General features: G+C 48.8%; 1 protein-coding gene across 5 annotated transcripts in view; it reads left to right on the top strand.

Moving 5' to 3' along the window:
* Positions 1 to 24,881, top strand: part of Kifc3 (kinesin family member C3) — a 95,855-nt gene that overhangs the window by 34,951 nt on the left and 36,023 nt on the right. The window contains exon 1 of one of the 5 annotated variants that reach the window (XM_050143569.1): positions 5,046 to 5,202. The exons of the other annotated variants lie outside the window; for them this stretch is intronic. The gene's annotated coding sequence lies outside the window, so the exon portion shown is untranslated. Of the gene's footprint in view, positions 1 to 5,045; positions 5,203 to 24,881 lie in introns of those variants that run through there. 5 annotated transcript variants of the gene reach the window in all.

Genomic DNA, 24,881 nt, shown 5'->3' with positions numbered 1-24,881 from the left:
CAAGAACAACAAAAACAAAACTTGGGAGTCTGCACTCCAGGTCTGAGATCCATGGAGAATGGTGGCCATGATTATTCCCATTTAGTAATTTTAGCCTCTGCCCCTAAAGAGTCCCTAGAACAAGGAACCAAAGTCCCAAATGGAGTTGTGCCCTTCTGTGCTATTGTGTGTCAGTGTTCTGATCTCTGATGTTGAGATCATAAGTGGGTTTTTTCATAAATTTATTTATTTGACATCCCGACTGCTGTTTCCCTGCCTTCCTCTCCTCCCAGCCCTTCCCTATCCACTCCTCCTCCATTTCTATTCAGAGGAGGACAGACCTCCCATGGGTATCAATCAAACATGGCGTATCAAGCTGAAGGCTAGACGAGGCAACTCAGTATGAGGAAAAGGGTCCCAAAAGCCAACCACAGATGGAGAATAGACATCATAGGTGTTTTGACCTCTGGGGACAGCTTCCAGGTGGAGTATCCTTGGGGAGAGATGGCCCAGACCATGCCTGGAAGTTCCCCCTCTCAGTGTGAGTCCTGCCTGGCTGCTCTGATGGTGTACAGGCCCTGCTTCCAGTAGAGGCTCATCCCCCTGGGTCCCTTCACGAGCTGGAGTTTGGCTCCTTAGAGTGCTGTCCACAAGCAGGAATTATGTCCAAGCAGAGCTTTGGAGCCCCTCAGCTTCCCTTTGCTGTAATCTCAACTCCCTCTTTCCTGGGTGTCCAGTGGGAACACCTGTCCCAGATGCCACTCTGAGCCCCTTCTTTTTAGAAGAGCAGTTGGAGGTGATTCTGTAAGAATCCCCCTTTAAAACTAACTACCCGGAGGCTGGGGAGATGGCTCTGTGGGCAATGTGCCTGCAGCACAAGCAATGAGGGATCATGTTCAAATCCCTAACATCATATAAAAAGTCGGCTCCTGTGAGAGATCAGCTGATCCCAGGGACTACCAGCCAGTGCAGCCAGTTAGGAGCTCCAGATTTAATTAGAAACTTGGGCTGAACAAAATAAGGCAGAAGGGCAGTCGAGCTGACTCAAGGTGAAGGTGCTTATGAAAGCCTGAAGGCCTAAGTTCAATCCCCAGAACCACGACAGAAGGACGGGACTGACTCCTGAGACTGTCCTCCAACTCTCACAGGCATGACATGGCGCACACGCTCCCGCACTTACACAGGCACACTGAACACACATTTGCAATAAGTAAAATTTAATTCTTTTCATTTTGGTAAAGAGCAATAGAGGGAGACACCTGACGTTGACCTCTGACCTCTACCTAGGCATGCATTGGTACATGCACACATATATAATACAAATACACACATACACACAAACACAAAGATAAAAAGTGAATATAATCGTCATAGCTGAGACTCCAAGACTGATTTTTATATTTTTGTTTTGTTTTCTACATATCTCACTCTAACTCAGGCTGACCTGGAACTCATATATCCGAGGGTGGCTTTGATTTCACAGCAATTCTCCTGCCTCAGCCTCCAATGTATATGGTCACCAGGCTGGACTTGAAATGCAGTATCCAAGACCCAAGGTCTAGGCCTCATCTTCCTGCAGGCATCGCTGACACTTGAGGACAGGGGACTCAGACTCTGCCTTGTTGGTGTGCAACCAGAGGTGCTGCAGGGGCTGCCGGCCTCCCAGAGCTTCAGGGGGAGCCTGAGAAACTGTCCCTGTGGATGAGGAAACAGGGCTGTCGTCACATACCTTACTCACTGAGCCCCGGCCTGGCTCATCTGCACTTGGTCCTTGGCCCTGTTTCACAGTTTCTGTCTTGGGTTGAGTAATCTCAGACTTTCAGGACTCAGGTCTCCCTGGCAGAGGTATTTCTGCTGCTGGGTCTTTAATTAGAGGCCAGGCTCCCCCTTCCTTTCTGTCTAAGCTGTCCCCTCAAAGACCTGATAGGAAACAGGCTGACCTTACCTCTCCTTGCGGCCCCCCAGGGACTGGCTTTGGTGACATTTCCAAATTTATCAAAGTCTCAGGCAAGCCCAGAGCATAACAATTACTTGAGGCCCTGGGGATTTGTGCTTAATATATTTTTCTTTTCTAAACAGATGAAGGCTCTGGCTTTTGTTTGTTATGGTGGCCCTTGTAATATAGAAAGCGTTTGATTACAGCCCGTTCTCATTACAATCATTTCACAAAAGGGAAAACGCAGAGAACAGAAGGTTTTTTTTTTTTTTTTCAGGATTATACAACCAATTACGTAGCAGAATAGGGTCCCTGACTAGGTCTGTGTTTTTGAAGCCAGTGTGCTCCGGCTACATTGGGGAAACCAGGACCAGGCCTGGTTTATTAAATATTAAATATGTAGTGCACACATATTTAATCCGGCACTCCAGAGGCAGAGGCAGGCAAATCTGTAGAAGTTCAGGGCAGGGGTTCTCAACCTTCCTAACGCTGTGACCCTTTAATACCGTTCCTCATGCTGTGCTGACCCCCAACCATAAAATCATTTTCATTGCTACTTCATAACTGTAATTTTGCTGCTGTTAAGAACTGTAAAGATCTGTTTCCCTATGGTCTTGGGCGACCCCATGAAAGGGTTCTTCAACCCCTCCCCCTCAAAGGGGTCGAGACCCACAGATTGGTTCGGGGCTAGTTCGGGCTACATAGGGAGTTCCACATCAGCCAGGACTACACAGCAAGACCCTGTAAAAATGGCAGCACAGCAATTGGACGGTACCGGCTGGCAGGGATGCCTTTCCAGGGAGGAAGGAAAGCTAGAATGCTCTGCGTGGTCCTTGTCACTCCTGTGTCCTTGCTCCGGGGTGAGCACCTGCCCAGGCTGGCACTGGCCCTGCCTCTTCGCCATGAATGACTGGCTTCTGAAATGCAGTTTCTTTGCTCTGGTGACTTCCTGGAAGGCCAGGAATTGAGTTCGGGCCGCTTGCCCACTAGGATTTGTGACCAGCTGGGCAGGCTGGCAAGTGGTGTTCTGGCTGTGACCTGTGGCCCGTTGGGGGACAGGCTAAGGCTCTGACACTCCCTGAGATGGCCCGAGCCAGCTGTTTAGTCACCGGGTTCAGCCAGACTAGCATGTCTGTAGAAGGGATCACACCTGCGTTCAGATTCTGCTGCATCATCCAGCTGCAGTCCTGGACACTTCTGCTTTGTGAATGTCCTCTCCACCTTCGGAAAAGAAAAAAAGCACTGAGTTATGTCACCGCTATCGTAGAATAAAGAGCAGGTTCGTGCTATATGAAAAACATTCCTTCACTCTAAAAACTCATATTCCTCCTTTTGATTTTAATTGAAATTTAAAAATTTACTCCAGTGTAGCCCAGGTTTGGTCTTGAACTTTCCTCCTGCCTTCTCTGAGTGCTGGAATTACAGGCATGCTCCATCACATTCAGCTAAATTCAACATTCATCATCATCATCGTTGTTATTTTGGTTTTTTGAAACGGGGTTTCTCTGTGTAGCCCTGGCTCTCCTGGAACTAGCTCTATAGACTGGGCTGACCTCGAACTCACAGATCCGCCTCCCTCTGCCTCCCGAGTGTTGGAATTAAAGGCACATGCTACCATCACCTGGCCCAACATTTATTATTATCAATTTGGTTATACACGTGTGCACACACATGTATTAGAGAGAGAGGAGAGAGAGAAAGAAAGAGGGGGGGTACTTCTACCACAGCTTTCAGGTAGAGGTCAGAGGACAACTGGGGAGTCACTTCTTTCCTTTTGTGGGTTCTGGGGCTCAAGTTCAGTTCACATCAGGTTTGTGCACTTTTGCCCACTGAGGCATTTTGCTGGCTCTAAATTCAACTATTTTACGGACTCCTGCAAGAATTCTGGGCACTGTGCCTGCTATACCTACTGAATGAGGTGACTTATTTGGGGTCTGTGGTGTCTTGTTGCTGGGAATTGAAGCCAGGAACTTGCCTTCTTTCTTTTTTTTTTCCCTTTCTTTCCTTCCTTCCTTCCTTCCTTCCTTCCTTCCTTCCTTCCTTCCTTCCTTCCTTCCTTCCTTCCTTCCTTTCTTTCTTTCTTTCTTTCTTTCTTTCTTTCTTTCTTTCTTTCTTTCTTTCTTTCTTTGAGACCTAGTCTCCTTGTGCTCTCTGGCTGGATTACAACTCCCTATGCTGACCAGGCTGGCCTCAGATTCACCAAGAGCCGTGTGCTTCTGCTTCACCGTACATGCTAGGCAAGTCCTCTACCACTGCCATGTTCCTCAGCCCAAGCTGACATTTTTGGAGCCAGTTTTCAAATGCAAAATGGGTATAGAGACATATTTGTTCGGACCCACAAGTGGCGAGCGTTTGAGGTGGCTCCAGAGCTATTCGTATCTAGTTGCTGCTCCTGTACTCGGTGGAACTGTCTGTCCTTCTTGCCTTCTGCTAGGCCAGGGCCTTGTGCAGGAAGGACTGAGCGTGCCGTGGAGAGGGCAGAGTTCCTCTCTTGGGTGACAGGCAGCTTCTTGGGCAATTATTGAGAAAAGATTGTGACTAGGTGTGATGGCTCACGCACATAAGTCCACCACATAAGCCGAGGGAAGTTCATGATTCTGAGGATAGCCTGTGCTACATGGTAAGACTGCCTCAAAGAAGAGGGGGAAAAAAAGAAAGGGGGGCAGGAAAGAGGGAAGCAGGGATTATGTTGGAGATTTTCACCGTCAGTTCTGTTTCTGGCTCCCATGTCTCAAACAGTAGGGCCTGGATGTCCCAGGACTTGCCTTCTGCCCAGGCCTGCTCAAAGACTGGCTCTGTTCAGCAGAGCGGGTGCCTGCAGCCAGGGTGCTGCGGAGCTCTGCCTGCCTGTCTCTAGGGCATACTCGCAGGCCGACCATTGCAAGCAGCTTTGGCAAGGGCACACACAGAGCTCTGCTTCCAACCTCCCTTCTCCCATTGGTGGCCCACGCTGCCTCCTTGGCCTCATCCTGGCTTGTTCCGTTTTCTCATGGTCATGTGTGCACGTGGATGGCCTCGTGCAGCGCCCAGAGAGAGCTTTAACAACAGCACAGGCCTGGACGGAGTCCCAGTTCTGTTGCTGACTGGCTGGGCAGGTTACTGCACACCAACTTCCTGGGAAAGGGACACAATCCCAGTTCCTACCTCGCAAGTGACACCAGAGGACGCGGGTTCCGTACCTGTGGGGTAACCAGCACTGGCATGGGTCCCCTTCCCTCCTGACATGGAAGTGGAGAAGGCCAAGGAGCTGCTGGAGACTCCTCAACCGTTCCTCCCTCTAGCAGCAGGTAAAGAATCACATAAAGATCATGGAAAGTTGTAGATCTGCCAGGGTGACAGATTCCCAACCATGGTGTAACTCTGAGTCTGTGCACTGTTTCTCTGCACCTGAAAGATTCGTCAACTGAAAAGCATAGAAAGCTATGGGACTTGTCTCAAGGTATGCAGGGAGGAATAAATGTTATCCCATCTGTAATGTCCTGGTGGAATCTGGTATCCACTGAACCTCTAAGGAGATGCTGGGCCTTTAACTATTTATTTTTTTTTTTAATTTTTTTTCATTTTTTAGCCTCAAGTAGAGTAACTTTAGTCTTCAAGACAAAACCTTCTAGAACCGACACCAATCCCCAGTCCCTTCCTCTCCCAGGTGTTAGAGACATGTTCTTGTGCCTGCTGGGAAGGTTATGACTTGGGGAGCATAGGTGAACTTCTGGCCACCCAGGGTTTCATGATGGCAGCTCCTCAGCCCCAGAAAATGTCCTCCCCTGGAAAGCTGTGGGCCTAAGGTGGCCGTCCGTCGCCGTGGGTACCACACAGGCAGGATGAGTCTCTGGACAGGATTTCATCTCCAAGAACATGGAGAGAAGGTGTCCCATGTTCCCACCATGCCAGGCACCCTGAAGCTTCCTGGCCTAGCCCTGGCATGTGGGGTGGAAGTGACCCTGTAGTCAGTCAGCCAAGTCTTTGGCTCTCTGGTCTCAGTTCTTGCCACATTTTCAGAGTGGGCATTGTCCTTGAATATACAGCCAACAGTATACGACCTGTAGCAAGTGAAGCCTGTATCCCCAGGACCCTGAAGTCACCTCGGTCACTGATATGAGCTCCCACCAACTGTGGCTGTTTGCAGCTTCCTTTCCTTCTGGCTTTTTCTAATTCTGGAGAATCCCTTTAGCCTGGTGCAGCGCCTGAATGGAGGTACCTGGTAGGCTCCTGGCTGCTTGGCTCCTTCCTAGAGTAACTTCTGTTCCCCTGAATCCTTACTGACTGTTGGATAAAATATTAATGTCCTGGGTGTGTGAGCTCCAGAGCCTTCCGGAGCAGGGTCCGGTTTCACAGTCCGGAGGCTGCAGCTGTCTCCCGGGGTCTGCAGCAGGCCCCACACCTCAGAATAATTGTGTCCAGCAGCCCAGCCCAGCATTTACACTGTGTGACAGCCACATCCGGGGTGTTCCAGGCCCAGCAGCGTGACAGCATGAGAGGTAATGTACCCTGACACTAGAGCATAGAAAGACTGACTTCTGGGTTGGGTTTGGACTTCATTATCTGTTACAGCAGAACAAGCTGATGGCTCCCTTAAGGATAATCATATCAAAACCTACCCCCAGAAAAGTGATAGTTGGGGAGAATTCTACTCTGTTCTAGTCTCCTCTTCCAATCCTTTGTCTAAAGAGAGGAAGAGGGTACCGTGGCAAGACATGAAGGTCAGAAAACAGCTTTTAGAAGTCAGTTTTTTCCTTCTATTACATGGGTCCTGGGGACCAAATCCAGGTCGTCAGGCTTGGTGGCAGATAACTCCTCCTCCTCTTCCTCCTTCTCTTTCTCCTTCTCCTCCTGTTCCTCCTCCTCCTCCTCCTCCTCTTTCTCCTCTCCTCCTGTTCTTCCTCCTCCTCTTCTTCTTCTTTTCATTCTTGAGACAGGGGTTCTCTGTAACCACTCTGGCTGTTCTGGAACCCACTATGTAGGCCTCACTGAAATCTGCCTGCTTCTGCCTCCCTAGCACTGAGATTAAAGGAGTGTACCACCACGACCCGGCCTGACTCCCCTCTTTTTTAGACAAGGTTTATTATAGAGCACTGATTGGTCTGGAACTTGCTGTAGACCAGGCTGGCCTTGAATTCACAGTGACTCACCAAGCCTGCCACTCCCCTGCTCCACTCCCCTACTCTTTTCATCCCTCTTTACATGAACTCCATGCACCTGCATCCAAACATCAAATGCAAAAGAACTGCATGGTTTTTATTAGATTTTTTTAAAAACTAGATTCCTAAAGGTGTGGTAGTCACTGTAGCTCTGGAACTTCAGCCCCAAGGGATTCGACACCCTTGTCTGACCCCGACAGCTCCAGGCATACACATGATCCATATACATACATGGAGACAAAATATCCATATGCATAAACAGAGACACATCTTTAACAACTGCTAAACAAATAATAAGATAAAGTGATAGTGTTCGTGTTAGTGAGGGGTATCTGCTACTTGTGGGTGACGGCGAAGTTCCAAGTGACGAAGACATTCCTGGAAGCATTGTGCTTGCAAAGGACCACAAATAGCTTGACTATCCCAGGCTGAATCTGTTTTTGAGGCAAGGTCTCTTGACCTAGGATGTTCTGGGAGTTGGCATGTAGCCCAGATCATCCTGTGTTAGCCTTCCAAGTCCTGGGGTTCCTGGCATGCACCCCTACCCCTGGTTTAGATATTTTTATGTGGTTGCTTTGCGGTTTTCAGTAGATTGATCAAATCAACTGGGCACACACACTCTTTGAGAGATGTCCAACCGTGGTGCCAGGGAGTTGGGGTCGACTGCCTGGTTGTTGGAATGCTCCTCAGAGATCTGGTATGAAGAACCAAGCGCTGAACAATATACTAACCAGGCTAACTGGGAGGGGGTCAGGAGCAATTCTCAGACTGAGCTGATAAATGGGGCTAATTTCTGGTGGCGATGATGGCCTCAGGAGTGGCACAGAGGTCAGAGGTTAAGCAGGGAGACACGCTCTGCTCATACAGAGGCTTCTATTACTTGAATTCGGATGGTTTTAAAAACTGTTATACAAATGACATAGTCTCTCAGCAAAATGCGGGCTCAGTTTTCAAGAGAATCAAAGTTGACAGGCCGGCGAGCGGCAGAGCCGAGGCTGGACAGGATGGGGGCAGCTAATTTGGGTGGGCAGCTGACACTCCTCTAAATTAGGCATGCTACCCAGGCCGAACCCTGACTCACAGCTGGCCCCAGAGCACCTCCGAGTTAAGTGGAGTGGTAGCCTCTTCGGCTGGCGTTTACACGCACGCCTGCATTCTCGTTATAATCACGTGTCTTGGCTTTCATGCGGGGAGCTCAAAGCTGGGGTGCAAGCCCCATTATCCCACCCAAGAGCCCAGGCTGGGGACAGATGCTTGGCATTTAAGGGGGAGGTGGATGGTGATTCATGAGGTGATGTTGCTGTTCTCTGCCTTTTTAGTCCGGTGTGAGGAAAGTCCCCAACAAGGTCATCCAGATGCAGACCAGCCCAAGACTGCCCACAGGCTGGGTCAGCTACCTGCCAGGTGGGCTGGGTGGGGATAAGGTGCACTATTGGTCACATTCTTTGCCCATGAAGTGCTCTGCCCCAGCTCTTTCATCCTTTACCAGAAATTCCAACCTCGGTGATCTGTGAGTAGGCTGAGGATGCAGGCTAACTATTTGCCCGAGGCACTGGCCAGGAGGTGCTTCGGGGGCGGAGCAAGGCGCCTGCTTCTGTCCACCCAGAGGCCTCAGAAGGGATGCAGACAGAAGGCTACCCTCTACAGAAAACACCTCGTCTTGAAAATAGGGCGGTAGCTGGCTCTTGCTGGATGTGCTGACGTGACTTGTGTGAATTTAGCCTGCTCACTGTCTCCCTGCCCCCGCCACCTTGGTGGTTCCCTCTGCGAAGCTTAGGCTACCTCTGTTAGTCTTGTCTTTCTGCCTGTCTGTGTCTCTGTCTCTCTGTGTCTAGAGTTTGGCTCTGTAACTCAAGCTGGCCTCCAGCTCTCCACACTGCCTCAGCCTCCTGGAGATACATGACACATATCACTGCATCTGGCTCAGTCCTGGTTTCATCTACTGGTTGGGTGTTCCTTTTTGGGATTTGAAGTATAAGAAGTAGCTTAGATTTTTTTTTAAATTATATTATTTCCATACACATGATGAGATTTCTTTGGGAGGTGATCCAACGATTGTCTAAACCCAAGAATAGTTATGTTTCGTATTGCCTAAAAGGAAATTTGTGACATATTTTAATTTTTAAAAGTCTTACTTGGGTGCTGGGGATTTAAACTCAGGTCTTCTGCTTGTAGAACATGTGTTCTTGTCCTGGAACAATTTTCCCAGCCCATATTTATTTTTAATATTATTTTATTAATGTATGGGTGTTTTGCCTACATGTACCACATGTATGCCTGGTGCCTGAGGAGGCCAGAGAGGATGCTGGATCCCTTAGAAATGGAGTTACAGATGATGAAGAAGTGGTCATGTAGGTGCTGGGTCCTCTGGAAGAACAGCCAGTGCTCTTAACCTTGATGCTATCTCCCCAGCCGATCTTAAAAATTTTTTATTTAAAAATATTTGTGTGTTTTGAGATAGGCCTTGGTCCTCTAGCATGCTTCCTGTGTGCTGGAATGACAGGCCTGTGCCACCTCATCTGGTTTGTGCTTTATTCTTTAGTGGGTCTGCATTTCAGCTAGGGCACATCCCATGAAGACAGGTGTGGGATCTTCCAGTGAAGGCTTCATGTATGTCAGTGTGCAGCAAGGTTCCGCTAAAGCCACGTGTGGAACCACATGCCTATAATCTCTGCACTCTGGGGGGTGAGGCAGGAGGATTACATGCTTGACAGCAGCCTCTGAGGGTCGCCTGGGAGTAGAGTGACCAACCACACCGATTCACACAGGGCTGGGGGATTTCCAGGACAAGGGGTTTTCAGCAGTAAGGTCAGGACAGGTCTTGGCCCACAAGAATAGGATCACCCTCCCAGCCTCCAGAGAGACTCTGAATACTTTCAGTAGCATGATCAGACACATCTTCCTTTCCAGTTTCCATAGTTACAGACTTCATAGAAAGGTTGGAGGAATAAACAAAGAAATGGATCTCTGTAGTTCCAGGTCTGCCATGGCTTCAAAGTGTAATCCTGTCTTTAAAATGTATGAGAAGTTAGACAGCATGGCCCCTACCTTTAATCTCCAGCACCCCAGAGGCTGAGGCAGAAGGACCAAGAATTCAAGGGCATGCTGAGCTACAAAAAGACCCCATCTCAAAAGAAGACAAAAGTTCCTGGATACCCAGCCCCCAGAATCAAGCTTTTCTTGAATTGTCATTCCTTTACAGCTATTTAAACATCTAAACTTTTCTTCTCCCTTCCTCTGAGCACCTTCTCTTCTCTTCTCTTCTCTTCTCTTCTCTTCTCTTCTCTTCTCTTCTCTTCTCTTCCCTTCCCTTCCCTTCCCTTCCCTTCCCTTCCCTTCCCTTCCCTTCCCTTCCCTTCCCTTCCCCTCCCTCTCTTTCCCCTCCACTCCCCTCCTCACCCCCTCCCTTCCCCTCCTCCTCCTCTCCAATTTTTTGAGAGTTTTTCTGTGTAGCCTTGTCTGTCCTGGAACTCCCTCTGTAGACCAGGCTAGCCTCAAACTCATAGAGCTCTGCCTCTGAGTGCTGGGATGAACCCGGCTTCTTCTGAACTCTTTTTTTTTTTAAATTTTATTTTTTTTTATTGATATTTATTGAGGAAGGCACATTGAGTCTGAGTCCTGCCTGGGCTACAGGACAAAACTCCTTTTTTGGGGGGGGGGGGTTAATTGATATTTATTGAGCTCTACATTTTTCTCTGCTCCCCTCCCTGCCTCTCCCCTCCCCACTTCAATCCTCCCCCTAAGGTCCCCATGCTCCCAATTTACTCAGGAGATCTTGTCTTTTTCTACTTCCCATGTAGATTAGATCTATGTAAGTCTCTCTCAGTGCCCATATTGTTGTCTAAGTTCTTTGGGATTGTGGTTTGTAGGCTGGCTTTCTTTGCTTTATGTTTAAAAACCACCTATGAGTGAGTACATGTGATAATTGTCTTTTTGTATCTGGGTTACCTCACTCAAAACAAGGTTTTCTAGCTCCATCCATTTTCCTGCAAAATTCATTATTTTTTTCTGCTGTGTAGTACTCCATTGTGTAAATGTACCACATTTTTCTAATCCATTCTCCGAGGGACATTTAAGTTGTTTCCAGGTTCTGGCCATGACAAACAAAGATGCTATGAACATGGTTGAGCACATGTCCTTGTGGCACGACTGAGCATCCTTTGGATATATACCCAAAAGTGGTATTACTGAGTCTTGAAGAAGGTTGTTTCCTAATTTTCTGAGAAATCGCCACACTGGCATCCAAAGGAGTTGTACCAGCTTACATTCCCACCAGCAATGCAGAAGTATTCCCTTTACCGCACAACCTCTCCAGCATAAGTTGTCATCAGTGTTTTTGATCTTGGCCATTCTTACAGGTATAAGATGGAATCTCAGAGTTGTTTTGATTTGCATTTCTCTGATGACTAAGGATGTTGAACATTTCCTTAAGTGTCTTTCAGCCATTTTAGATTCCTCTGTTGATAGTTCTCTGTTTAGGTCTGTACTCCATTTTTTTTATTGGATTATGTGTTCTTTTGATGACCAATTTCTTGAGTTCTTGGTATATTTTGGAGATCAGACCTTTGTCTTATGTGGGGTTAGTGAAGATCTTTTCCCATTCTGTAGGCTGTTGTTTTGTCTTGTGCCCTTTGCTTTACAGAAGCTTTTCAGTTTCAGGAGGTCCCATTTATTAATTTTTTCTCTCATTGTCTGTGCTGCTGGGGTTATATTTAGGGAGTGGTTCCCTGTGACAATGCTTTCGCGCGCACTTCTCACTTTCCCCTCAATAAGATTCAGTGTGGCTGGCTTTATGTTGAGGTCTTTGATCCATTTGGACTTGATGAACTCTTTTATTATTATCATCTTTTTTTTTTTTTTTTTTTTTTGGTTTTTCGAGACAGGGTTTCTCTGTAGCTTTGGAGCCTGTCCTGGCACTCCTTCTGTAGACCAGGCTGGCCTCGAACTCACAGAGATCCGCCTGCCCCTGCCTCCTGAGTGCTGGGATTAAAGGCGTGCACCACCACCGCCTGGCCCATCATTGGTTTTTTTGAGAAGGGTTTCACCAATATAGCTGGCTTAGAATTTCCACGATGGACCAAGCTGGTCTAAAACTCATTGATATCCTCCAGCCTCTGCCTGGGATTAAAGGCATGTGCCACCATTCTCCAGCCCCTCTGAACCCTTTAAGAGGTCCTGAGGTATCTCTTACCCATACTGCCCCTTCTCCCTACGAACGCTCAGAGATAGAAGGATCTCTGTACTTTCCTTAGACCTCCAAGAAAGAGGACACAATTATCCTTCAGTCCCTTGGAGAGACTCCAGCACAAGAGCCCAGAGAATGACTGGGTGGGTACACATTTTATTTCTGAACTTCACGCCTCTGCCACCTAATCCATGTCACTGTTGTGGGCTATGCAAGGTGACATAGACCAAGGAGCTCTTCCCTGGTCGGTATCTGTAACAATAGCTGGACCTGGAGCCAAGGGTCACCTGGCTTCTCTTTCTAATCCCGACTAAAGCTGCAGCCTTTCTCATGGAGCTTACAACAGACTATGGCAAGTCAGGCTGTTCAAGCCTGGCCCAAAGACACGGCCATGACCACCCCCAATTAGGTCTAGTCACAGACTTCCTCTTGGTGGAGGCCCAGCCCCTGCTTCTACTTTGCCAAAATGTCCCCAGCAGCTTCCACTTGGGCCTCACACTCTTGGGCCAGTCTCCGGATGACACACACCCATTTGGTCTTTGGGTCTCTGCATTCTCTACCAGACTCTTATTCATTAAGCGGCCATTCGTTGAGGACCTAGCATGTGCTGGGCAGTGTGGCAGGTGCTGAGGGCAGCAGAGAATGAGGCCAGAAGCCTTTGCTTCATGGAAGAAAGACAACTGGGAAGCAAGAGAGACAGACACACAGGGTAATTGCAGGTGGAAGCAAGTGCACTAGGAAATGACAATACCTGGGCATGATGGAGAGTGACTGGGGGTCTCTGCCCGACTCTAGGGCTCGGGGGGGGGGCATTTGAGTTGGGATTCTAAGCATAAGGAACTAGCTAGCATGACCCAGGGTACAGGGAATGGCATCCCAGGAAGAAGGAACAGCAAGTACAGCGGTCCAGTGCCATGTTTGGGGATCAGGAGGGAATCTGTGGCTGAAGTTAACTGGAAGAGGACCATGTCATTGGGCCAGTATGCTTGGTACAATGAGGAATCTGTTGTAAGCTCTGTGGGAAAGCACTGGGGCCTTCAAAAAAAGACTAACAAACAAAAGTCAATGAAAGTTAGTCATGTACTGTGGCTCATACCTGTAATCTCCCCACTCAGGAGGCTGGAGGCAGGAGGATGGCCTTGAGTTTGAGGTCATCCAGGATTACAGTGTGAACTTTAGGTATGCCTGGGTCATAGAGCAATAACAAAAGCAGAAGAAAGTATATGAAAATGATGGGGACTAGAAGGAAGGGATTTAATATGGAGATAAGACTTCTAAGTTTCATCTTTAGTCTTTTGAAGGCAACAAAGAGACCTGGAGTGGAGACAAGAGCTGCCTGAGTCTTGCAGCAGGTCAGAGCAGGGCCTGAGAGAGTATCCAATATCATGTAATCCCCAAAATCCATCAATGACACGGTGGCTGCCAAAGCCCTAATTGAATCTGTACAACTTACTAGTCAGCATGTTGGGCTCTGGTATTATCAAAATATATTATTAAAACGGCATTCGTGAGAGTTAAAAGTCAGCCAAGTGTTTTGACTGCTGTTGGAGATATCCGTGAAGCAAGACCTGTTAAATCATTGGGCAATTTGGAAATTCATTTTATGTATTAATAATCACATATAATAGTAACAAACAACACCAACAAAAAACCCAGGTCACCTTATATAGCCCAGGTTGGCCTCAAACTTGCATGTTTCTCACCTTGGTCTTTGTACTGCTGGGAATACATGTGTGTGTGCTGTGTCCGTGTCTCATGGATCCTTGTTTGTTAAGATTTGTTTCTGTGTTTACACGTGGGAATGTGTGCATGATGCCCATGAGGCCAGAAGGAAGTGTCAGATCCCCTGAAGGAGGGTGCTGGGAACTTAGGTCCTCTGCAAAGGCAGAATGTGCTTAACTCTCTCCAGCCCTTCTCGTGGACTCTTGGTCAGACCTCCACTGGCCCTGCTGCCGACAGAGAGCAGCAGGTGCCAGTGTGACACCTAAGAAGGCCAGCTGGAGCCTTTACGAACTTGGCAGGTGTAGCAATTGTGATTGTTACCAACAAACACAGTAATGCCATTGATCACGCTGGGTCAGTAGCCTCGACCGGCTTAGTACAGTCACAGAATGCTCCTATTAGGTTGCCTGCTGCAGCCTACACGATTGTGTTTGCTGGCCCTGGACCCAAAAGACCTGCCCTTCGTTCACTGTATGAACTTGGCCAATGAGTGGGGTCCCTCCACCCCCGTTTCCTTGCGAACTGTAAGCCTAGCCCCTCAAGGTTGTACAGGAGGTCCTTTGTGGCTGATGTGAGGAAGGGAGGGATGACATCATTAGGACTCATCCAGATTCCCAGGGGTGGCTGTGTGGCCTCTGGATGATTGTTTAACCTCTCTGAGTCTCTTGTCTATGTGATGCAGGTAGGATCAGGAGCAGGTGTGTTGAGAGAATTACCATGTGATATATGGGGCTGAATAATGTATGTGCCCTGAACTAGTGACAATGACCTTATTAGAAACACAATCTTTGCCTTTGCAGGTGTACTTGAGGTCATATTGGATTAGAGTAGGCCCTTGAGTATGAAATGGTCAGTGTCTTTCTAAGAACAGGGAGCTCTGGACACGAAAGAAGCTCAGAGTCTGAGAAAGAGGCAGGGACAGGCAAGAAGTACTCCATCGTCCAGCTAAGGAAAACCAAGGATTGTTACAACAACCACGGAGGCAAGGGCTCCCTGCTAGAGCCAGAAGAAGAAGCAGGACCCTGCTTGTCTGGTGACCTCAGCCTTCGGGACAGTCATTTTTAGCTACTTGCTTTGTGGAAATTTTGTTTCAGGGCCTCAAGACTCTCCTAGTGTGACACAGGAATGTGCTGAGCAGAGTCCACCTCGGCAAGGGACCAGGGTCGTCAGTTGTCATTGCTGTCACCATCCTTAGTATTCAAGGCTCAAGATTGGCCACAATGCCTACAGACTCCTTTAGGGAGTTCTCCAACCTCCCTGACCCCACAACTTATCGGAGTGGCATAGGATGATGGCCTGGGGTCACACACCCCACCCCCACCCCACTTTGCCTTGTCTGGAGGAGGTGGCTGACTTCTTTTTTTAAAAAAAAATATTTATTCTGGGGGATATGTACATGCCATGATACATGTATGGAGAACAATTGACAACTTATGGAAGTCAGTTCTTTCCACCATGTGGGTTCTGGGGAGCTACAGGTCATCAGACTTGGCAACAGGCACCTTTGCCAACAGAGCATCCCAAAAGCTCAGAGGTGCTAACTGGCTTCTTTGAGCCCTCAGAGGGTGTGTTGAGGTTAAGGGTCCTGCATGTATCCTTGTATGAGGGGGTGGGGGCTGTCCCAGACACTGCCCCACACAGCAGCAACCCAGCCTGGTTTCGGAGCTGGGATGTTTCATAAACCTGTCTGGCAACAACATTCTTCCAGCACGGAGCTGTCACCATGCAGTCTGTTGTGGTTTTGTGAGGCAGCTCAGGCTGCTAACCTGTGATGCCAGTGTGACTCACAGGGCCCTCAGAAACGGGAGCAGGTCTCCTCAGTGACGGTGGCCAGAACCCTTGACTCTCAGCCCAGATTGCTCACTAAGGTTGGATCTCAGAGATTTTCCTCCCACAGACAGAGGGGGAACCCCTGGGTTGACAGTGGGAGGAGGGAGATCAACTGGGCTGTGGAAAGAAACAACCTCAGAAGATCCCAGTCTAGTAGTCCCTTTCTTGTCCTGGTCACAATTTTTTAAACTGACTAATTGTGTGTGTGTGTGTGTGTGTGTGTGTGTGTGTGTGTGTGTGTGATGACAACCTGTGAAAGTCAGTTCTTGTCCCCCACCATGTGGGGTCTACTTCAGGTCTTCAGCCTTGGCAGCAGGCACCTCCATTCACTAAATCATCTTGTTGGCCCCAGGCCATCTTTTAGGGACTTGGCTTTCCTCACTTGTATAGGCATTGTTTTTGTTTTGTTTTTTCCAGACAGGGTTTCTCTGTGTAGCTCTGGCTGTGGCAGACTAGATTGGCCTTGAACTTGGAGATCACTGCCTTCACTTTTGCCCCCTGAGTACTGGATCAAAGCAGGCTGGGCTTGTTTGCTCTCTCTCTCTCTCTCTCTCTCTCTCTCTCTCTCTCTCTCTCTCTCTCTCTCTCTCTCTCTCTCTCTCCCCTCCTTCTCTCCCTCCCTCCCTTCCTCCCTTCTTTCCTCCCTCCCCCCTCTCTCTCTCTTTTTTTTTTTTTTTTATTTTAGTGGTAGGTTGAGACAGGGTCTTTCTATGTAGCCCATACTGGCCCAAGACTCTTGCCTCTCTCAGTTGGAACCTGTGCCTCCAGGGGAGGGGGTCCTGTATCATCACAGCCTTGAAGGGTGTCCTAGCAGGAGAGCAAGGACAGGAAGCTGATGTGGTTCAGCAGAGCTGGCTTGGAAACTATGGGAAGAGAACCTTGAAAAGAGCTCCTGGGGCTTCTGAGAGGCGGCTGGGGGAGACAGGTGACTGTAAGACACTGGAGTGGGGCTGGAGAGGTGGCTCAGCAGATAAAGTGTTTGAAGTGCAAACATGAGGACTGGAGTTCAGAACCCCAAACCTGTGTAAATGTCAGGTGGGCAGAGTGGGCCACCTGTAATTCCAGTACCCAAAAGGGGGAGCAATGCTGGTAAGCCAAGTCGTTACCTTCTGGGTTCAGATCAGACAGTCTGCCTCAATAAGGTGGAGACTGACTAAGGATGATTCCCTGTCTCAACCCAGTGCCTCCACACGCATGTACACACATGCACCCACACACATGTAAGCACATACATGAATAACGCACACACAATGAAAGACAGAAAACAGGGTGGCTTAGATCTTGGAGTCCAGAGGTATGAGGTGTCCTGTCCCTACGGCCTTGAGCTGGCAACAGCACCACAGAGGAACCATGGTTACTGATGGGCCTGAGACACTCAAGGCTTGGTCACGGCTGATCCAACCAGCCTGCTTGCCTCTGGCTTTGCTCACTGCACAGCTGGATTTGGTAGAGACGTGGTGAAGACAGGGCTGAGGAGAGAGGTAGAAACAGAATCAGGTCCCCAGATACTGTGGTTGGCAGCTCCAAATATGGCAGTGCCCAGCTCATACAGGGCTGTTTCTATACTACCCCCAGGTAAACACCCCCCTCACTTCTACCTTCATTTGAATTTCACAGAATTAGAGTGTTATTTATTAAAAATTCTCTTTTTTTGCCAGGCGTTGGTGGTACGTCTTTAATCCCAGAATTTGGGAGGCACTGGCAGGCAGATCTCTGTGAGTTCAAGGGCAGCCCTGGTCTACAAGAGCTAGTTCCAGGACAGCTAGGGCTGTTACACAGAAAAACTCTGTCTCAAAAAATGAATAAATAAATGAAATGAAATGAAAAAATTCTCTTTTCTTTAATCAGTCAGGATTTCACTATGTAGCCCTGCTGGCCTGAAACTCATAACATAGACCAAGCTGGCCTCAAACTCAACAGTGATCTATGTGCCTCTGCTTCCCGAATTTTGGGATTAAAGACATGGCTACCACACTCAACCAATTGGACATCTTCATTACTTGCTTATTTATTTGCATTTTCTTGAGTGTCTTTAAAACATTTTAAATTAATTTTTATCTACTCCATTTAATTGGGTTGTGTGCATCTGTGTGCACACATGCACATGTGCCGTGGGGCATGCATTGAGGACTATCTGTGAGAGTTAGTTTTCCCCTTCCGTCGCAGAAGTCCTAGGGATTGAACTCAGGTGGTTAGACTTGGCAGCAGGTGCCTTTGCCTGCTGAGCTGAGCCATCTCATAGGCCTGAATCTGAGGTGAACTGAGTGCTAACCTTTGTAGCAGGAAGGTTGGTAAATGGTGAGAATAGCGGTGGCCTTCATAATAGGGATGCCCCATCTTGAACATGGATAAATAGCTCTATTCCTGTTTCCTTAGCAACAGGGATGCCCCATCTCTAACATGGATAAATAGCTCTATTCCCGTTTCCTTAGCAACAGGGATGCCCCATCTCTAACATGCTAAATAGCACTATTCCTGTTTCCTTGTTGTTGTTGTTTGCCACAGCAAAATACAGCGAGTGCGAGGGAAGGATTCCTGGCTTCTGTTTCCGGGTCCTAGTCCATCACTGGGGAAAGTCAGGGCAGAAACCATGGAGGACACTGCTTGCTGCTGACCCACAGGCAGGCCCTGCGTGGCTAGCCTTCTCATATCACCTGGGACCACCTGCCCATGGAATGGGACTGCCTGCAGTGGCTAGGCTCTTCCACAGTTAATCAAGATCATCTCTCACAGGCATTTCCATGGGCCAATCTGATAGGGACAACACCTTAATCGGGACTCCCTTCTCAGGTGGCTCTCGGCTGGATCGAGTTAATGACTAAAGCGAGCTATGACAAGTACTCACTCACCGAATGCTTTAAGGGTTAGCACATAGTGAATGCTCAGTGAATAGTGCTCACCTATGACGCTGGGGCTCAGAGAGGCTAGCTGCCATGCCCAAAGCCACACCGCACGGGTGGGGAGCTGTCTGAATCAGGGAGTCCTAGTCTGACTGAGCGGTCCCCTCATTCACATTCTAGCACTGGGAAGGAAATCCTGTGACTTCTGACTGGGTGGTGTCGGGGAGGCCTCACCGAGGAGAGCTGTGTTAGCTACATTTCTGTTGTGATAAAAATGCCACGACCAAAAGCAACTTATAGGAGAATTTATTTCGGTTTATAGTTCCAGATGACTAGAATCCTTAATAGCAGGGGTGACATGGAATCAGGACAGGATGACTTGAATCAGGAAGCTGAGAGATCACATCTCAACTGCAAACAGGAACCAGGGAGTGAACCGGAAGTGGGGCAAGGCTATAAACTCCCAAAGCCCACCCCCAGGGATGAACTTCCTCCAGTAATCTCACCAGACACCACCACCCCATGAGCCTGGGGGTACATTACTCAACCCCCCCCAGGTGATAGTTTCATGATGTGATAGTGATAGTGATAGTGGTCACATGACGAAAGGGCCTGCTATGGAGTGACCATGGGGCAAGGTCTGCTCTGTGAGGTGTGAAGCACCAAGTTAGCCTGCCTGGGAGCCATTCCAGTGTATGTGCATGCACACACACACACACACACACACACACACACACACACACACGGAAGGTGCGTTCTGAGTATGTACCTGTGCTGTGCTCTCTCTCTCTCTCTCTGCCAGCCTGACCAGCGAGGTTTTTAGTGTGAGCACACTCTGGCCAACCCTCTGCCTAAAACTCACAGCTTCCTTGAGTCCCTGGGCACTCGAGGCTTCTTTCCTCTGAGCACATATTACAGAGGCTCTGAGGGCGCTGAGCCTATAGGGAAGCTGCAGTGGGCTCCCAGGAGTTTCTGGGTACAAAGCTGGAGGCAAGCTTCAGAGTAGCAAAATCTCAATTTCGGCCACAAAAGGGCTTGGCAGCCGTGTGGGTTTGACTGGGCCTGAGGCTTCAAAGATGGCAAGAGTGTCCAAAGAGTGTCTTTCACCATCTCCCTGGGACTGGCCATCTGCACCCACTGGCCCTGGAGGGGATTTGAGAGGCCAGGTCTGTGTGGTGGGAGGTCTGTCTGGGGTAACTGATTTGGGGCTGTGAGGATGAGCTAGTGTAGATTAGAGGTCTGGCCAGGACAGGTGCATTCTGGGTTGTTTTCTAGGGAGATTTAGACACTCTGGGATTCTCTCTCAACAGGAAGTGCCCTAACAGCCAGGATGGAGTTATCTCCAGCCTCTTACTGGTCAATGTTGCCCTGTGTGCCTGTGATACTGGCTTGGGGCCAAGTTTGAGCTGACCTTGTCCTTGGAGGGTTATACCTATCAATAGTCCCCAGGGTTGTCATCAAGATGGGGTGCACCAACAGTGAGTGACCTTTGGGGGCTGCATGTGTGAGCTGTGCGCCCTGCTGCAGGGATTCCAGCCCAGGCCCTGTCCTGATCCACTAGCTCTCTCCTGCTCAGATCCCATCCGATTTTCACCTCATCCACCCCAGGTCTACATATACTGGGGTACCCAGAAAAGCAAACAGTAGAAGCCCGGGTAGGAGTACTCTTGGTCCCAGTTGGCCACTGTCACTATTGCCTGCTCTTTGGGTGACTTCATACACACCCTCCTCCTGCCCTAGAGTTGGGGCATATGGGAGATCACTGGAGAAGGACTAGGGGCTGAGCCATTCTCTAAGAAGGCAAACCTTAATGGCATATTTGGCTGACGTCTGGGTAGGTTTCTCTTTCTTCTGGCCTTCTTCTCCCCGCCTTTCAACTACAGCCATCCTGAGTGGTCAGCTGTTCTCTTTGTCACTGCAGTGCTAGAAGGATCGCCAGCCTGTTCTTCTGTTTTTTTTTTTTTTTTTTTTTTTTTTTTAACCAGGGAGTGGGAACAAGACAACCAAAGGGTAGGGATCCAGACAGTGGGCCGGGGAAACAGCTTATGTCCTAAAGTGTCCCCCTTTTACAGCTTTCTAAGTTACCTCCCAACAGTGTCCCCTAATATATATTCACACCCCCCCAGCCATTCTTACAATGTAGTACCTCTGTTTCCCCACCTTGCTGCAATACCCCCATAGGATGAGGTAAGAGGGACAGGTAGGGTCCAGGCTGTGTTGGGATGCTTGTCCTCAGGCAGATGACAGGCGCTCCAGGACCTGCTCATCTTGACCATGAGGATGGTGGAAGTTCATCCCCCCCCCCCATGAAATACAGAAGCTACAGAAACTACAGGGATCCCTGTCATTTCTTCCCTGTCACCTGGATGCCGGCAAATCCCATGCGGAAGGTTGGGACTTGTGGGGATGACTAAGAACTGGGCGCCGTGGGAGGCTGGTTAATCAGCAGCGTCAAAACTTCCGTTGATGTTTGCAAACAAGGGCCACCCCCAGAGGAGGAGGACAGGCTACAGGGAGGGGCTGGCAGTGGTGGCCTCACTCAGGCGACGCTGAGGCAGTCATGCCACAGATTGGCAGGGTGGTCAGGCTTGGAGCTCTGTGTTCTAGAAGAATGAAGTCTCCTTGACCTGGTGCCACCCCTGGCCCCAGCCCCCAGGGGTTTCCTTTCTAGGAGTAATTGGCATTTTGCCAGAAACCCGAATGTAGTGTCAGGGTGAGGTGGGAACAGGAACGATGTTGCTGGTGGCTGCCTGAAACCAGTATTCCATTTGGGGTTTCCCTGTGTTGATGGGATGTCACACAGCCACCTGGGAAGGTGGCAAAGACTAAAGAGCAGGTGGGGAAGGGGAGCCTGAGCCAGTGACCTTAGCCAAACCTTCCCAGCTCTGATGACAAACACCTCGGGGTTTGGCACCTGAAGGCTCTGCCAGCCCGACACACCCTGTTTTTGACAGCCATCGCTCAGCCTTCTCTTCGTGTGCCTCCGCAGAGAACCTGCCAAGAAGCGTGGTCCAGATTCAAGGGAAGGTAAATTCATGTGAAAATGGTTCTTCTCAAAAAGCGCTACCAACGGCAGAGTAAATTTGGTGCAGCCCTTTGGAAGACAATCGGTAATGTGTAATAAGCAACAACAAAATGCTCAGGCTCTGTTCCAGAAGATTCCTTGAAGCTAATAGCCCCCACTCCTTACTCCTGCCCCAGAGGGATGCATGGGTTTGTGGGAGGGAGTGTGGAGAGCATGTTCTTTATAAGAATGAAAAGGAGATGGGGAGTAGCAAGTGCTCAAAGCTGTTCACATCAAGTTCGAAACCAACCTTGGCTCCAGGAGATTCTCAAAACAAATAAGGTAATAATTTAGCCAGGCAGCCTGGGCAGTGGTAGTGCACACTGTTAATCCCAATACTTAGGAGGCAGAGGCAGGTGGATCTCTGTAAGTTCAAAGTCAGCAGCCCAGTCTACAGAGTGAGTTCCAGGATAGCCAAGGCTACACAGAGAAACCCAGTTTCCGAAACAACAATTAGCCAGGCAAGGTTGCACATGCCTGTCATTTCAGTACTTGGGAGGTAGAGACAGGATGATCAAGAGTTCAAGGCCATGCATACCCAGCTACAAAATGAAATTGAGGCCAATCTGTGGAGTACATGAGACCCTATCTCAAAAAACAAAATGAATAAATAAGAGAGTGGTAGACGGGCGAGGGGCAGAGCTTGGGCAGAATGTGTGAGATTCCCAGTACCCCGAATAAAATAATGCAATGATTACTGTCACAAGGACCAATCCTCCATGGGATCGGAACCTCAGCCTTAATGGGGTTCACAGAGAAGAGCAGGTCTTTTAAAAACTGATATGGTAGCCAGGTGTGGCAGCACTAATGTAACCCCAGGAATCTGAGGCAGGAGGATTGCCAGTCCTAGGCAGCCTAGGCTACGTAGCAAGACTCTGTTGAGAAACAACAAAAGAATTACATGGGAAAATTTTAAAGTTGAGAGTCTGGAGTAGAATATGGCCTCCAGCCTGTCGCCTGTCACCTGCAACGTGTGTTTTGATGCTGCAATGGCACTCTCTCCTGCCTCTATTCCACAGCACGTCATTGGTTCAGCCAGGGAGGAGGAACCCTAAGCTGGGCTTCATGCTCCTGGCCCCTGAGCCCGCGTCTAACCACTGTCTCTGTCCCTCTTGCTATAGATTGGTTTCTGCTCACAGTCCATTACCAGGAAGAAAATCTAGAACAGTGACTTAGTTAAAGGGTCTTGGGGACTTTTCCAAACTCTATCAACTTCTGCTATAATTATACATTTTTTTTTTAAAGAATTAGTCTTTTGTACACATTGGCAAACCCCAAGCATTTGGAGCTGGTGGCAGAAGGATTTCTTGAACCCAGGGTTTTGAGCTTTTTGAGTTTTGACCCTGGGAAAGAGGGCAACATAGCAAGTTGCTATCACAAGATAAAAGCTTTATAGTTTTTCCTTTGTTTTATGTGTGTGAATGTTTTTGCCTGCATATATGCCTGTGTATCACATACATGCTGTGCCTGCAGTGGTCAGAAGAGGGCGTCAGATCCCCAGAATTGGAGTTACTGCGGATTATGAACCACGTGCAGGTGCCGGGAACTGAACTCTGGACTTCTACAAGAGAGACACTTACTTAACTGCTCACCCATTTCCCTAGCCCCTCCCATTCAAAAATCCATTTTTGTGTATGTGTGTATGTGTGTGGGAACATGTGTATGCCATGGCACACTGGAGAGGTCCGAGGATAGTCTGTGGGAGTCAGTTCTTTCCTACTGCTATGGGTGCCAGGGATCGAAGTTAGGGTTGGTGGCAAACGCCTTTATCTAAGGAGCCTTCTTTGAAGTACCTCTAAAAGGTTTCAAAAGACGATAGGGCCTGCTCAGGCCCAACCAAACATCAAAAGTTCCAACAGGGAGAGACTAATGAGCACAGATGGCCTTGATCAAGGAGGCAGGCGCTGGGAACAGGAAGTGAAGCCAGAGAGTCAGGGAGGAGCTAGGAGTCTGGGAGGCCTGGTGGGGGTAGAGCAGGGCTTCTTCACTGCCTCGCCCAGGATCGCTCTTTGTTTTTATTTAATAATTTGTTTGTTTGTTTTTTTGTTTGTTTGAGGCGCGGTCTCACTCTGTTGCCCTGACTGACCTGGAACTCAAATATCCACCTGCCTCCGCCTCCAGAGTGCTGGGATTAAAAGTGAACACACACACACACACACACACACACACACACACACCACACCTTCTCTGGGTCATTCTTGCTAAATCTTTTTATTGCCTGGTGCTTATGGGATTAAAGGTGAACACACACCTCTCCTGGGGTCAGTCTTGCTAAACTGGGGTCAGTTTTGCTAAATCTTTTTATTACCCGGCACATAAATACATTATCACCCCAGTATTTGCATTCCTCTCATTTTTTAGACTACAAGACATGATAAGGGTGGGAAAACCTCTGTTTGGATGCCAAATGCCTCCGCAGGCCCGAGGTAGATCTTTAACCACCTTCGTGGGAGCTGGGGAGTGCCCATTTAATGAGGCCTCTGGGAAAATGGTAAAAGGCCAGGAGGTCTGAGAATTTCAAAGTTAGGCTTGGATGGGGCAAAGGTTGTCTTGCTTCCGGTAGAGTCTCCTGAAAATGTGAGTGAAAATGTGAGGATTGTTTCTTCCTGTTACTGTGGCTTTTAGAAAGTGGGGGAGACACAAGGATCAGGTAGGGAGTGCAGGTGCAGGTCTCCTGCACCCCCTTCCTTCTGGAATCCCCCCCCCCCCCGCGCGCCCCGTGTTCATGATGGACAACTTCAGGATTATTGGAAGATGTGAGTTTCATCCAGTAGGACCACTTAATTCGAGAGTCAACTCTAGCATGTTCTCTTGCTTCAAGGGTCTGTTACCTGGGCACAGAGGCAAGTGTACAAGTGTATATGTATGTGTGCATGTGCTGGGTACAGGCGTATGATGTGCTCCTTGGAAAGCCCAGGAGGAGGATTGCTTCTGCCTAGGACTTTGAGGCTAGTCTGGGCAACACTGCAAGGCCATCCTCCCCCGTGCTGTCAAACATAACCCAAATAAAACGAAGTTTCTCCAGCAGGAAGATGATAACTTTCCCCAGAGGGGAGGGGGGGGGGCTTCTTTCTGACCGTGCTGGAACAGCAGTTTAAAAAAACCTTCTAGACAGAAGGAACGAGCCTTCATTTGCACAGGAGGAAGTCTATTTGGGTGGGTTTCCTGTCTCCTGCTCTCTGAATCC

Source organism: Alexandromys fortis, unplaced genomic scaffold (genome assembly GCF_014885135.2).
Source record: "Alexandromys fortis isolate MF-2015 unplaced genomic scaffold, M_Fortis_MF-2015_v1.1 scaffold_1, whole genome shotgun sequence".
NCBI lineage: Eukaryota > Metazoa > Chordata > Mammalia > Rodentia > Cricetidae > Alexandromys > Alexandromys fortis.
Note: the sequence above shows the minus strand (reverse complement) of the source record. Positions and strands in the feature narration are given on the sequence as shown.